The sequence below is a fragment of the Canis lupus genome, chromosome 30 (genome assembly GCF_048164855.1).
Source record: "Canis lupus baileyi chromosome 30, mCanLup2.hap1, whole genome shotgun sequence".
NCBI lineage: Eukaryota > Metazoa > Chordata > Mammalia > Carnivora > Canidae > Canis > Canis lupus.
Window position 1 is genome coordinate 22,059,505 of NC_132867.1, and position 14,562 is coordinate 22,074,066.

The 14,562-nt window shown below is 36.6% G+C and overlaps 1 pseudogene; it reads right to left on the reverse strand.

Moving 5' to 3' along the window:
- Window positions 1-600: 600 nt before the first annotated feature.
- Window positions 601-1,485, reverse strand: LOC140621285 (methylosome subunit pICln pseudogene; annotated as a pseudogene).
- Window positions 1,486-14,562: the final 13,077 nt, after the last annotated feature.

Here is a 14,562-nt window from a genome sequence, read left to right on the forward strand (position 1 = left end):
AATAGAAAACCTAGATTTATTTGTTAAACTATTACAAAGACAAAACAATTACCATTGAAGTACTGTGAGGACTTCATCCCAATTTCATTTGTTATGGAAACTGACCTAAGAGGTTAGAAATTAAAGGCTATAACCTAAGAGGTGATAACAAAACAGACTGGTGAAACATGGTGAAAGTAGTAAAAGCTAATCAGAAGCATCCATATTAGTGGTATTTCATGTGGCTAGGATATTTTCCAAGAGGCTCTCTAAAGATGCCTAAACGAATTAACCTGGATCCCAAATTAGTAAAAAGACCCTAATCCCTGTGAAGAACAAGCAGTGGCCAGGATTTCTCTGAGATCTCTTTGTCTTTCTTTTTAAGGGGTAAGGGAATCCTTAGGCTCTAAAGGATATATCTTAGATTCAGCCTCCCTCCTTCCCATCCAGTCTACCTGCGTCTTCAAGCGCCTGCGCATTCTCACCATGTAGGCCTGCCAGGTTACAGAAGATGCATATAGTGAAATCAGGAACTATAGGCCTACCCAGAGGATAACTATACACGAAAATTTTGGGTAGATGATAAACTGCAAATACCCTCTTGGTTAAGTTAATTCACCTTTGTTAATAAAGGTCATAGTTTCTTCTGCTGGTGACAGCTTTTTGTCTCAGTATGTAGTCTGTCTCAAAAAAAGAACTGGTTCAGGTAAATTTTGGAGAAGGAAAAAGACTTTCATCAACACCCACTCCACAGTAAAAGAGGCACCAAGTTCTTTAGTCCTTTCCTGGTTATGAGCAGAATCCCACAGCAGCATAAATCATCTTCAGGGATCAACATCTGCATCCTCAAACTGTCCAGCAACTGTTGGTGTAGTGTCTACCTCCATCCCATCTTCATAATCTCTGATTGAATCTTCTGTCCGGACTCCAGCCATGTTATATTGGCTGCTCACAGACTGAGAAAGCATTCCTTCTAATCTCTCCAAGGTGGCTAGGCCTTCTGCTGTTAAATGGGATAATCCTCCTTCATAGGTATAAAATGTAGGGATGTCCCCCTGCCCTTGTTCATGTGCTTCCACATCATATTCTTCTCCATCGTAATCATCTGAATCTTTATCCTCAGGATCAGGATGCAAAGCCTGGCATTCACACATTGCAGTGAACATTGCCTCCAATGCTGATTTATCACTAGGCACAAATCTAAATTCAGCAATAGGTTCAACATCATCACCACTGTCTTCTTCTTCAGCAACAGATTCTTTTGATTCTTCTCCAAATTTAGCATTCACCATAACATACAAATGCTTTCGTGGATAGGCATTTAGGTCCCTGGACACCGCATGCAAGCTAATGGTGGGGTATTCCCGTGAGAATCCTAATCCAGAGCCATCTAACCAAGACAGGCGGCTCTGCACAATGTGGAGCGTGCTGGTGCCGAGGCCCTTGCCTCCGTCTTGGGCTGCTGCTGCCGAGCTGAGCGGGGGGGATACTTTTGAGGAAGCTCATTGCAGGGAGCACGGAGACACAGGCCGGGAGGGAGCTGCAGCGCAGCTACTCCAGAGATGAAACTTCTATTGATTAATTATTTCCTTCCATTCTGTAAATGGATCTGGTCTTGGATCTTTTATAGAGTGAAGGCAACCAGTAGTTTTCTCATTCATTATTCTGATGCTGTATCATTTTTATTCTAGTTCTTCATCAATGTTGCTTCCAGAGTTAATTTTTCCAGATGATATCTCTATCCTCTATGCAAAGTACTAAAGAATCTCTTATGGTTGGCCTTTATAATAATGTCAGATCCATTTAGCATAAAAAAGTAAGGCTTATTGCATCTTTGCTTCATTTATGTTTTCAGTTTGATGCATTGCAGACTTCCTACCACCATATTGCACACAATGTACTTTACACTCCAGCTATAGAGGACTTGGTGCTTTTCTCAACTTTTCTTAGGTTCTGGACCTCAATTTTTCTACCAATGTAATTCTCTTTATCTTGTATTTCCTTCCTAAAAGCCATCTTTCCCTTAGGCTTTCTATGAAACCCAAATCAGATGTAACTGCCTTCTCTTTAGCACCCTTGCAAGCATTATGTAATCAATTCTATCGATAATTTCTATAGGCATCTGTCTCACATGCTAGTAATTCCTTAATCAAAACAAACCATATGAAAACCTTCTTTATCTTTGTTTCAAAGTTACCTGAGTGTCTGGCCTATCAAAGAATAGATGCTCCATAAAATACAGATTCATGTAAAGTGATAATAGAATTACAGATGAAAAATTATCAGATTTCGGACAAGATTAGATTTACTTCTTTTCTTCTCTCTTTGACATTAGACATATTTCCAAGGATAAAACTATATTTTGGTTAATGAAACAAGTTATCTTAGGCAAAATATCTTGCAACTATGGTATAATTCTAGAGAGGAGAAAAAAATTCCAGCTGGGAAAAGGTAAAATGAGGTTGATCATGTGATGTAAGACTGTACTTTCGTACATATACACACATACCCATTAGATTACTTAATTTAGATATAGTAGCTATTTAAAATTTTTGTACAGATACTAATATGATCATTCATGTTTTTAAGAAAGCTTGAATTTTGAAAGAAGAAAATAAATAAAAGCATATAAGATTTTGAATTAATAGGAAAGGCATCTTAAATTTTAGTTATTTTACAGTAAAATAATTTCTTTGGATAAAAAAATATGGCAAAATGGTTAAGGAGACAGCATATTTTTTTTTTTTACCAAACTGCATATTTCTTAGTTACAATATTTACCATAGAGTACTTTTCTTATATTCCTCATTTCATCCCAAATATTTTGTATTTTAAATGTCATTTCTGAGAAAATGTACAGGTTAAGAAAAAAGTTAGAACAACCAAGGTCATGAGTGTGACCTCACCCTTTCATTTCATTTTCTGTGCCATGGTGATTAATAGCTATAAAAATGAATAGTATTATTACTTTTGATAATGAAATCAAGGCAGTTTGATAAGAATATGGAAATGCATGACATTTTGTGACAGACATTTGATCTAGGAGCCTTTATTCTTCCCTCTTTCAACGAGCGTATTGCATTATTTGCATATTTAGTGTAAAGATAATAGGTTTTCTCTATGGCAAAACTCTTTTGGTAATTTATCCATAATTGAATTGGTTTCTTAGTTGGTATCTTGTGTATATGTGAGTTTATGTAGTTTAGCATCCTTGTTTTATATTGCATGGGTTACTGCTTTAAAAAATTATGCACCAAGGAGATAAATGTCAAGCTCAAGAAGTTCAGATTCATAATTAAACTACCTGCCTTTCTCCTCATACATGGCACATAACAAATAGTTCTTCCATTTTTAGCTAACACAGAGTTATCCTATCCAATTTGACTAGCATTTTCTTTAATCTGATATTACTAACCTGGTTAACATTCCTTCACCTTTAAAACAACATTTAACAGAAATATATCGCAGGATAATCTTATTTTTGGAAGGTGTGATAATTTTCATGTATATGATACTCTGCAGGTTATTGGGGACTGTTGTATAGTAACAGTGACTGGATCCTTCATTTCAATCATTATCTTTCAGGAATGGGAAAATAATTATAAGTTGACACGTACTAAAAATGTAGACAAGCTACGCAGAAGCTACTCCATGTATTTTGTATAAATATTAGGTATCTCTCCCATTTCAACATCAGTTTAAGTGGATGACCGAATAATGCTACCCTCAGATATTGCAATTACCTTAGATTCTGTGATATAGATAATATAGCATTTTAGATAATTCACAGCAGAGGCATGAAAATCACTTTGACCTTCTATCTTGAAACAGATCGCAAAACCCTCATATGAAAGGTGCCCTCCCTCTCTATATGTATAAGGAAAGAAGCATCCTTATCTCCAGAGACAAAGGAAGAGCCAGAAGAATCCTAACAGGCTTGCTAAGTTCCCCCAGTATACACTTACCTCATACTCCCTGACCTATCATATTCCTCCCATAACTGTCTACTGTTCATCAAACCTAGCATAAAAATACTCAGGTTTATTTATTGTTTATTTGGATCATCCTTTTCTTAGGAAGTGTCCCATGCCCCTTAAAACATTAAATACATCTGTATACTTTTCCCCTGTTAACCTGTCTTTGTTGATTTTCAGACCCCCTCAGGGACCAAAAAGGGCTAAGGAAAACTTTTTCCTCCCCTATGATCAGCATTGTTAAATATTGCAGAATAAGTAATCAAGTGTTTTGTTTATAAATCCAGTACACCAATGAGGTGATAACTCATCTTAGTATTTTTTGACAAGAAGAAGCCATGTTGTAGTAGAGTGAGGGGGGAAATGGGAATGGTTTTACATAGCAAATTTTCAAGCTGAAAGTGTATCAAATAAGTTGCTGGTGTGATATGCAGCTATTGTACAAGCTAAGGAGAGAAGGAAGACAGCCTCCCTGTATTCCTATGAAGTAGTGAGGAGAATGATACAAAGGTTCAGTGAACTAAAGTTCTAGATGAGAATAAAGACATAACTTGTACTTAAAGATACTCAAAGAGTATTTGGATAAACACACATGTACAATTTAAGGAAGAAACATTTTCTATGAAAGGGTTGTGACAGGGCAGCCTGGGTAGCTCAGCAGTTTAGCGCTGCCTTCAGCCCAGGGTGTGATCCTGGAGACCCAGGATTGGGTCCCATGTCTGGCTCCCTGCGTGGAACCTGTTTCTCCCTCTCCCTCTTCCTGTGTCTGTGCCTCTCTCTCTCTGTGTCTCTCATGAATAAATAAATAAAATCTAAAAAAAAAAATGGTTGGACAGCCTTTGTTATGACAGTGGTGACATCAACCGTATCTAATATATGTCAGTTAAATATAGAAAAGCTCTTACACAAAAGGCAGGTTGGCCTATTTCCAAAAAAAAAAAAAAAAGATAAATCTATTTTGGTAGAGATTATCTTATTACTGGAATTTACACTGATTTGAGAAAAATGTTCATTATTAATACAATTGATGGAAAGCTTACTTTTCCATCTTAAAAGCAGAGTCACCATGAACAGAGATCAACCAAACTGCCAAGAAGACCTAGAGGACTAGTCAATGTCATCTGAGTCTGTAGTCGAAGCACAGGGAAGATAGATCAATGGCTTATTTTTTTTTCTGTCAAGTTCAAGCAGATAAATAAAAACTTCTGCAAAATATCGCTTGAAAGCCAAGATGAAATAAAACTTACATATGTATTTCCCAGGACAGTAAGAGGAATGAAACAATTTCTATTAAGTATCTTCTATCACAAACTTTTATTTGTTGTTGTTTCCTGCCTGCACAAAGCAGGAAAAGATGGGATTATTTTCTCTCTGAAGTGAAAAAGTTAAGTATTGTTTACATTAGAAGGAAGTTACTATATTACTAGAGTCCCCAAAGTGTTTGTGATTCCTATAGGTGGCATCTGAAGTGTATTTCATCTTACATTCATTTTTTTTCCTTCATGGGGGAATTAATTTTTGTGTATCTAATATAAATCAGATGCTTTTCTAGACATTAAAATACCCCAGTTATATATATATATATATACCCTCAATAAAGACACACTTAGTAATAATGTAATAGATATAAGTGATACCATGATACACATGATAAAAGTATATGATAATATTCATTATTCTTTTTTTTTCCATTTTAGTAACTACTTTTCCCAGATTTTGTTAATATATGATCCTGTGCACAATACAGAAGTGCCTGGAGACCACCCCTTCTGGGATTGGACGCAGCTTACCTTGGCCCCATCACATGTACTTGACATGGAGACACCCTGATACAGCCTGCGCCCCACCTGTGTCCTGCTCTGTACTAGTCTCACGAGGGCAGAGTTGCTTCTTGGCCACTCACCCACATTCCCTCTCAAGCCTCACTGCAGCCACCATAGCCCTGGGACAGGAAGGGTGTCAGCACTTAAGCCATGGCCTCCTCTTTCCCTGGGGCCCAGCTTCCTTTCTGGCCCATTGCTATTGTTAACAGGGAATTAGGGATGAAGTCGCCAAACCAGTGCTGGGACAGAGATCTGGAAGATGTGTAGACTTTTAAAAATAAAAACAAAAACAGTGAAAAAAATGTGTTGTTGTATTAAACAGTAGTTCTGTATCCTCGGTTAGTGCTGAGGGATGATAGTAGTAAATATGGGAGTATTGTGAAAAATAAAACAAGTTTTGCAAATAGACTGTTGACTGACAGATATATTTTTCAAAACACTGAACTGAGTTGAAATATATTTTATTTATTCAATTTAATTTAGTGCGTTTTAAGACCAGGTGTTTGCTTGGACTCCCATTTAACTGTGTATTTGTTTTTTCCACCTGAAAGATTTTTCTTCAAATGCTTTGGCAAGCCCTGATGTATTTTCTACTTATAGTCAGCTCTTGATTATCTCCCGGGATTACGACAATATAGATTACCTGTAACAAACCTTGCTTTTCAGAGCTTACTGACTTTGCTATCTTTTCCACTTGCAATTAAGTCATTTCCTGATATTCAGGCTTTATCTCCAGCTAGTAAAGTGTATTTTTAAAGTGACCTCTTTTCTGACTGCATTTAAACATTTTAAATAACAGCCAGTAATCATCTTTTAATAAGGTTTTCAGTGTAAAAAGTATATCAGATGATATATTCTTCAATCCAAGAAGGTAGATAACACAAATCAAAATGTTTGGTTGCCATATGCAACTCTAAGTCAATATAAACCAGAATGATGGCGATTACTGAGAGATACAAGACCATAAAAGAGAAGATAAGCAAAGTGCTTCTTCATGTCGCTATGTGTGAAGAATGTGAGGAGATTGCAAGGGTGCAGGTAGAGGCACTTTGTTTTTTTGCTCAAAGCAACTTTTCCACTATCTAACTTTTAATAGACACAAAACATTCCATTCCATAATTATATACAACATTTCAAAACAGGTGATTGATATCAAGAAATATTCATTTCCAATATCAGGAAAATTCTAATTCCCTTAACCAGCACTCTCAAAGAAGCAAATAAATGCATGATCCCTTAGGTTTTTACTCACCTACTTTCCAAGGTCTCCATAGGCCTACAAGTACAGATAAATTCAAAAACATTCATAGCCATGGCTGCTCGCGTAAGACTAACTCTCTCTTCATCATTGTGGGTGTGACATCCTTGTAACACCATTTAGAACCTCTTTTTTTTTTATTGCCTGGAATCTCTGGAGGTGTCCATATTTGCTCATGAACAAATTCCATAATGTTATTATGCAGAATCCTATAAAATTGCATAACGATTACTCCTTTATTTCTTTTCTCTCTGCATGTGGCTTTTGACAGAAATATCTGACTTATCCTAAAATATTCACACTAGAAATTCATAAAGTAGTAAGACCAGAAGATAATAAATGGTGCTCTATGCCAATGAGTTAACTTTGATTTGGGGACAAAGGCAGACACAGGAAAGGTAGCTATCTAGCATCAACTCTGACTTCTAAGTGCCAGAAAAGCAATGTAAGTAGTTTAGGGCCAGGTGAGTGAGTGGACACACTGCCCCTGATAATGATAATCTATAACATTATTACTACTAAGTGTAAAAATAAGATATATGGCATACATGTGCGTATATATGTACAAAATCATATATATGCATATGGACATAAGTATATGCATATATTTATTACATGTATATATGTAAACATATATATGGATGTCCAAACAGTCCTAATACTATGTGTTAAGAGTATAACTAGAGGTAGTAGATAGTATATATTAGTAAAAAAAAAAAAAAAAAAAAAAAGTAGATAGTATATATTAAATAACATTGAGAAATCATCTACGGTTGGCAGAATTTTTGTTGTTGTTTATAATTTTTTAAAGATTTTATTTATTCATGAGAAACACACACACAGAGAGACAGAGACACAGGCAGAGGGTGAAGCAGGCTCCCTGCAGGGACCCTGATGTGGGACTCAATCCCAGGACTCTGAGATCACACCCTGAGTCAAAGGCAGACAGACCCTCAACCACTGAGCCACCCAGGCGTCCCTCTTGTTGTTTAGATACTAATTCATTCACGAAGAGTTGAATAAAGGGAAAAGGTTTAGGCAAGTGCAAAGAAGTTTGTTAAAGAGTACAGATGGATGGCTATTGGCTCAGGTGGAGGTATTTCCCAGTGCCATAGTAAATGATTCCCTGAATTCTCATAAATCAGGCTCTGGCTTTCATCTTTTCTCCCTCTCTCTCTCTTTTAAATTCCCTTGCTTCCTTTACTCTCCAAAAACATATTCTTCATTCCCACTAAGACACCAAATTCCTCAACTCCTCTTTGCTCATCGGTCCATCTCATGACAGTAGGTATGTCCTATAAAGATTAGACTACAGCAAAAACTTTTACCAACATGCCCAATATTCCACATTCTGTGACGCACTACTTTCCATTCCTGAGACAATTTCTTCAGGCTGCCAGAGAAACTCAATTATTAATTACTCCCAGGCTTCAGGGCCTCTGTGGCTCATCACTCTACTCTCCGGTCTCACAGTCCCATCCACACATCATCTTTCCTTTCCAACAAGGAGTGGCACATGTTTGCCGTGGCATGGGTTTTTCAGCTTATTTTTTGCCTACTGAATTTTGGAAATCTGCCTGTTTTCTTCCCTTTTGCCATCTCTCTGTTCCTTTCAGTCCAAGCTGGCAATTCTGATGATGCAAAGTTTTCAAAAGCTTGTGTATACCACAGGGATTCACTCTCTTAAACAAGAAGTTCCACCACAGGTCTTTCCTACACAACCAACCTCTAATTTTGGCTTCTCTGAAGCTACCTGAGGAGATCTAGAGTCAAATCTAGTTTCTTCAAAGAGCCTTCAGTTTAGTTGAAAATCATGACCTTTTATTCCTCTCAAGGCAATAACAAAAGGTTGTCTAGCCACACCCTCGCTTTCTCTACAAGAGCACATTTTCCTAAAAGTAAATCTAATTTTATTGTCTTTTTTGATCTGAAGAAGCTGAAAATTTCCCCAAATCTCAAGCCCTGGTTCTATTTGCTTAATGTTTCTTCCCTTAGTTTATCTTTTCCCCTTCTCATTTTAGAATAATGACAAAACTTGGTATTTTCAACACTTGCTTGGATTTCTTCTCTGCTAAATATCGACGTTCATCATTGACATATACTGCTTTCCATGTATCTACAGGTTGCAATTCAGCCCCTACCACAAAAACTCCGTATTGGGAGTTTTATAGAGTACACATTTGACTTCAGAGCTAGAAAGGAGACTAGAAAAATTCCAAGTTCACAGCCATCACATAGGAATGAAGTTTATGAAGCACTCTTTTGAAGTGAATCCCTTCAAATTGGAATATCTATAAATTACTCAGGGCTCACTACAATAAGTGTAGTAAGCATCTGTCACCAAATATTACTACAATCTTATTGACTATATTCCCTATGCTCTACTCTTCATGTCTGTGACTTACTTATTTTATAAATGGAAGTTTGTACCTCTTAATCCTCTTTATATATTTCACCCATCCACCCCAACCATTTCGTTTTGGCAACCAGTAATTGTTCTCTGTATTTGAGTGATCTTTTTGTTTGCCTCTTTCTTACTTTGTTTGCTCATTTGTTTTGTTTCTTAAATTCCAGACTTGAGTGAAATCATAGGATATTTCTCTTTCTCAGTCTGACTTATTTCACTTAGCATAATACTCTCTAGCTCCATAATACTCTCATGTTGTGGCAAATGGAAAGGTCTCGTTCTTTCTTTTTTTTTTTTTTTAAGATTTTATTTATTTATTCATGAGAGACACAGAGAGGGAAAGAGAGAGAGAGGCAGAGACACAGGCAGAGAGAGAAGCAGGCTCCATGTAGGATTTCAAATTGCAGTAAATGATTTAAGATCTAGGTATACTGACAAAAATGGATTTGTATTTTAAAAAAATAACTATTGGGGCACCTGGATGACTCAGTTGTTTAGGCATCTGCCTTTGGCTGAGGTAATTATCTTGGGGTCCTGGGGTTGAGCCCTGTGTGGGGTTCACTGCTCAGCAGTGAGCCTACTTCTCCCTCTCCTTCTCCCCCCTTCCAGGCTTGTGATCTATTTCTCTCTTTCTCAGATAAAGGAATAAAATCCTAAAAAGTAAAAAAAGAAAGAAAGAAAGAAAGAAAGAAAGAAAGAAAGAAAGAAAGAAAGAAAGAAAGAAAGAAAGAAAACATAACTATTTGGAGAATGTAAAAAATGAAGACTGGAATCATAAAGGCCTATTTGAATTTGCTACAATGGAATGTACTAGATTGAGTTAGTTTATTGATAGATGTTAAAATATACACAGTTTCCCCATGGGAAGTCACTTTACTTACAAACCCCAATCTATAATTTTTAAAAAGAGAGATAAGATGCTTTCTCTAGAATTAATTATTTTGCTTTATTTGGAAAAACAAAAAGCTGAAAAACATCGAGCACAGCATTCTAAATAAAATGGATGAAGAATTAAAAAAGATGGACATTTTTTAATCTCAAAACCAAAATATTTGCTAAGTGCATTAAATACGGGATCTAATCCTTTGGCCTTCCCCGTATCTATACTTTGTAGTGTATGACCTTACATTCACTCTGCACTGGGCAGTGTCTTCTGCACTACCTCTAGATCCCAGGTCCAGTGAAGTATCTCACTTTGAAATGTTAAGAAAGAAGACACAACAGAGATATGAAATAGCACCTGAGTATTTCTGTTCCTGCTTTTGCCCTCCACTATCAACATCAGCAGGATAAGTCCAGGCTAGTTCCAAATTAAGTCTGATAAATAAATGGACAAGACTCACAAGACTCCAGGTATCTTAGCTGAAATCAGCATAGCTCAACAGAAGTACTATCAACATCCAGATAACAAAGCCTCCCCACCAACATAAATCATTTAGATTCCTGAGCTAAGGAAACATTCATTCTCTACTGCCTGGAGTTGTATGATGGTTTGTTATACAATATTGTGGCAACATATATAATTGATACAGATGATAAGGAAACACCAATATGAGTATATAATTTTAGGTTGAGAAGTTCTCTGAAATGATAGTAATCCATTTTGAGGCTTGGAATCTTATATTAGGAAATCTTTTTTTTTTTTTTTTTAGGAAGTCTTTGTTATTAAAAATATTTCAACCCACCTAGGCTTTTGAATTCAAATAGCAAAGAACATTAATTTTTTTTTCTCCCTTTAAAGTCTGGAGAAAGTCAGTTTTACAAAATGGAGAACTGTAGGAGATAAAAGGGGTCAAGAAATAGCAGGACAGAGTCTGTGTTAAACTCCCCATGCCTCCTACAGCCTAATCTTCTCCCCTTTTCATCACACTCAGTACCACTCTGTTTGGCTAGTATAGAGCACAGAGGGGATTCTGAAGTTCCTGTGTGTCCCAACGAGGAACATGGAAAAGAACTCAGAGCATACATGGTACTGATTTCATGAGTCACCTGAACATCTACGTACACGTTCACATGAGACTGTAAACAGGGTATGATTTAAAGGAGATACTGTGCCAACTGAAGATATACTGGGCACTTCAGCAATAGATGCTGTAAGGATACTGACTGAAGTCTAAAAACATGGCACGGTGGAAATACTCATGAACCAGGATCTGACCTGGGATAAAGGAATCACCTGGAAATTCTGGAAGACCAAGTATTTAGCCAAGAGAGAGACTGAATAAACTTGAGTTACTGAGTTAAATCAGAGGTGATTGTTATTTTAAACGGATCTGATTAGCCCTGCATGGCTGGCTGGGTCAGAAGAGCATGTGACTCTTGATCTCAGGGTTGTGACTTTGAGCCCCAAATTGGGTGCAGAGACTAAATAAATAATAAACTTTAAGTGGACCTGACTACTAACTTTAGAGTTTATTTTGGTGAGTAATGAGTATGAAAGGGAAATTGTGAGAAGATTGAGTAGAGTGCAGGAAAAACAAAGAAACCAAGCTATATTTCTACTTATCCAACTTAATGTTGTAAAACTAAAGCCAATGCCAATAATATACAATATATTGTAAATCTTTAATGATATCTATTACCAAGGTTATGATGAGTATCTTTTATAATAATTTATCTATGTAGATGTGTAAATACATAGATATATCTATGTAGATCTAGGTTGTTCTTGAAAGAATTTTAAGAAAAGGGACATAAATTTAGAGAATACTAGAACATCCCCTAATAGGACATATACTGTGGTTCAGCACCTCTTTACCCACTTTTTAAAAATGAACAAACATCATTTATTTAATTCAATGAAACAGTGAACAATTGTTTCCTTCTTGTACCTGGGAATGACAGCCTGACATGCCAAAAGAGGTAATTCTTTGAGAGCAATATGATGTAAACACTTCATAAATATTTAAAATGCATAAAAATCCATAAAACTTAAGTTTTCGTGTCTCAAGTACAAAACATTGTCCCTTTTAATACTTATATTTAGAACAAGGCAGAACCACTGTCGTCTCACTTTTTAAGTAAGCACAGTCTAAAACCAGGCTGTCACTGCCCCAAGGAAATCTTACATCAATCGTGTTTCTACAATCTCAAATTTTGATTTACCAACAAGAAACAGATACTGCCAGCAAAGGAAACATTACAAACTGCTCAACAGCAAAGGTCCCTGACCATGTATTTCTTCCACGAAGAGCAATGTGAAGACGGAGGCTGAACTGAATAAGTCAAATAGCCAGATTCATTAAAAGCAGAGAATGACAAAATAGATGAAATTGAAACAAAGATGCATCTCTGGCAACTTTGAGTAGACAAATGCATGACATTATAGAATAGTATTTTCTTTCTTTTTTCTTCCCCTTCTTAGTTTATTCAATAAATGAGTATTGAAGACCAATAATAGGGAAAGAGTATGCTAGCCAATTTTCAACACTTAAAGAAGTGAAAGTTTGCTGTTCTTACATGTTGCTAGACTCACAAAAATGTAAGTAAATTGATTTTACCTTTCCAAAAATATTATTATCTAAATATTGAATTCAGATTTGTAAAATGAGAAATAAATGTAATTACTGGATCTAGACTTCTTAATTGTAAAGCAGTGGGGAAAAGGAAAAATAATTTTGCCTCTACCCTTTTAGGTTGTTGGCTGAGACTCCCATAGGAAAAGACAGATTAATAGGAGAAAAACAAACGGAAGTTTAATAACATATATACCTCCTGTATACATGGGAAATACCTAAAAAAAATTGAGTAATTCCCCAAAATGATCTAAGCCACCACTTTAAATGTATGGGTGTAGATGACAAAGACAAAAAATGTTAGAGGTGGAGATCACTTATGTGAGGTTACCAGGAAAGGCACACTACACAAGGCTAAGGTTGTTACACAGATGTAGGTCATTCCCTTCTCCATGGATAAGCATGTCTAGAGATTTAGAGTCATCCTTTCTTCTTTGTACAGAGAAGGAGACACTCTTATAAATGGAGATTTCCCTTAATATAAAGGAAAAATATAAGTATCACTTACAAAAGGGTAACTCCTACACAGTTTTCAGAACTTTTCTCCAGTCTGCTGTTTCTTAAAAAGACTCGGCCAAGGGGCACCTGGGTGGCTCAGCAGTTTGGCGCCTGCCTTTGGCCCAGGGCGCAATCCTGGAGTCCCAGAATTGGGTCCCGAGTCAGGCTCCTGGTATGGAGCATGTTTCTCCTTCTGCCTGTGTCTCTGCCTCTCTCTTTCTCTCTCTCTATGTCTGTCGTGAATAAATAAATAAAATCTTTAAATAAATAAATAAATAAATAAATAAAATCTTAAAAAAAGACTCAGCTGAAAATAATCCTATGCCAAGAAGACATATTTGAGGATGGTAAATTTCTTTTCCCCTTCAGTTGCATGAGCATTCTTACATTGAAAGAGTTTAAGTTTATATCCTAACAGTCCTCTGATATAGTCATCAGATTTACATCTGTCTTAAAACTAATGATCCCTATTGACTCATTTGTGGAATACAATACCATGTGGCATTCATAGCTGTAAAGGACACATTAATGATTAACATAATTTGAATTCCTGCTTTGGTGACAGTGAACTTATTGCTGTTGATGATACTTCTCTGGCCCAATTATCCACTTAATTGCATTCAGCTGGGAAGACATGCATGCTATGGCACAGCAGAGTCCACTTTGGTAGGTGAAACCTTGACCCCGAGGCAGTTAGAGGAAGTACATCTTGGTTCCCTTTTCTATCATTCTATGCATGGATAGGTGGACGTCAACCACTTCGAGGTCTGGAAATTGTTGTGCTATCATCACCCCACAGGTTGCTCTTTTTCTGACACGGGTTGCTCTTTTTGTTTTCCAAATTACTTTTGGTTTTCATCAAGTTTGAGGAGGCTCCTCACTGGAATATAAAGTGGAGTTGTCAATGGGGACAGGTAGAAGCATGTTTTTTCATCAATCAGATTCAACCGAAAATGAAGTCTACTGTGAAACGGTGCTTTTGTCAATCAAGGTCAACATCATTGAAAGAGTTCTGAAGCTAGTCTATGGTTCCTTGTTCCAGAATCTAGAAGACTGCGTGTTCCTTTAACACCCTTCCCCTAGAGGAGTAGGAATAAAATGACTTTGG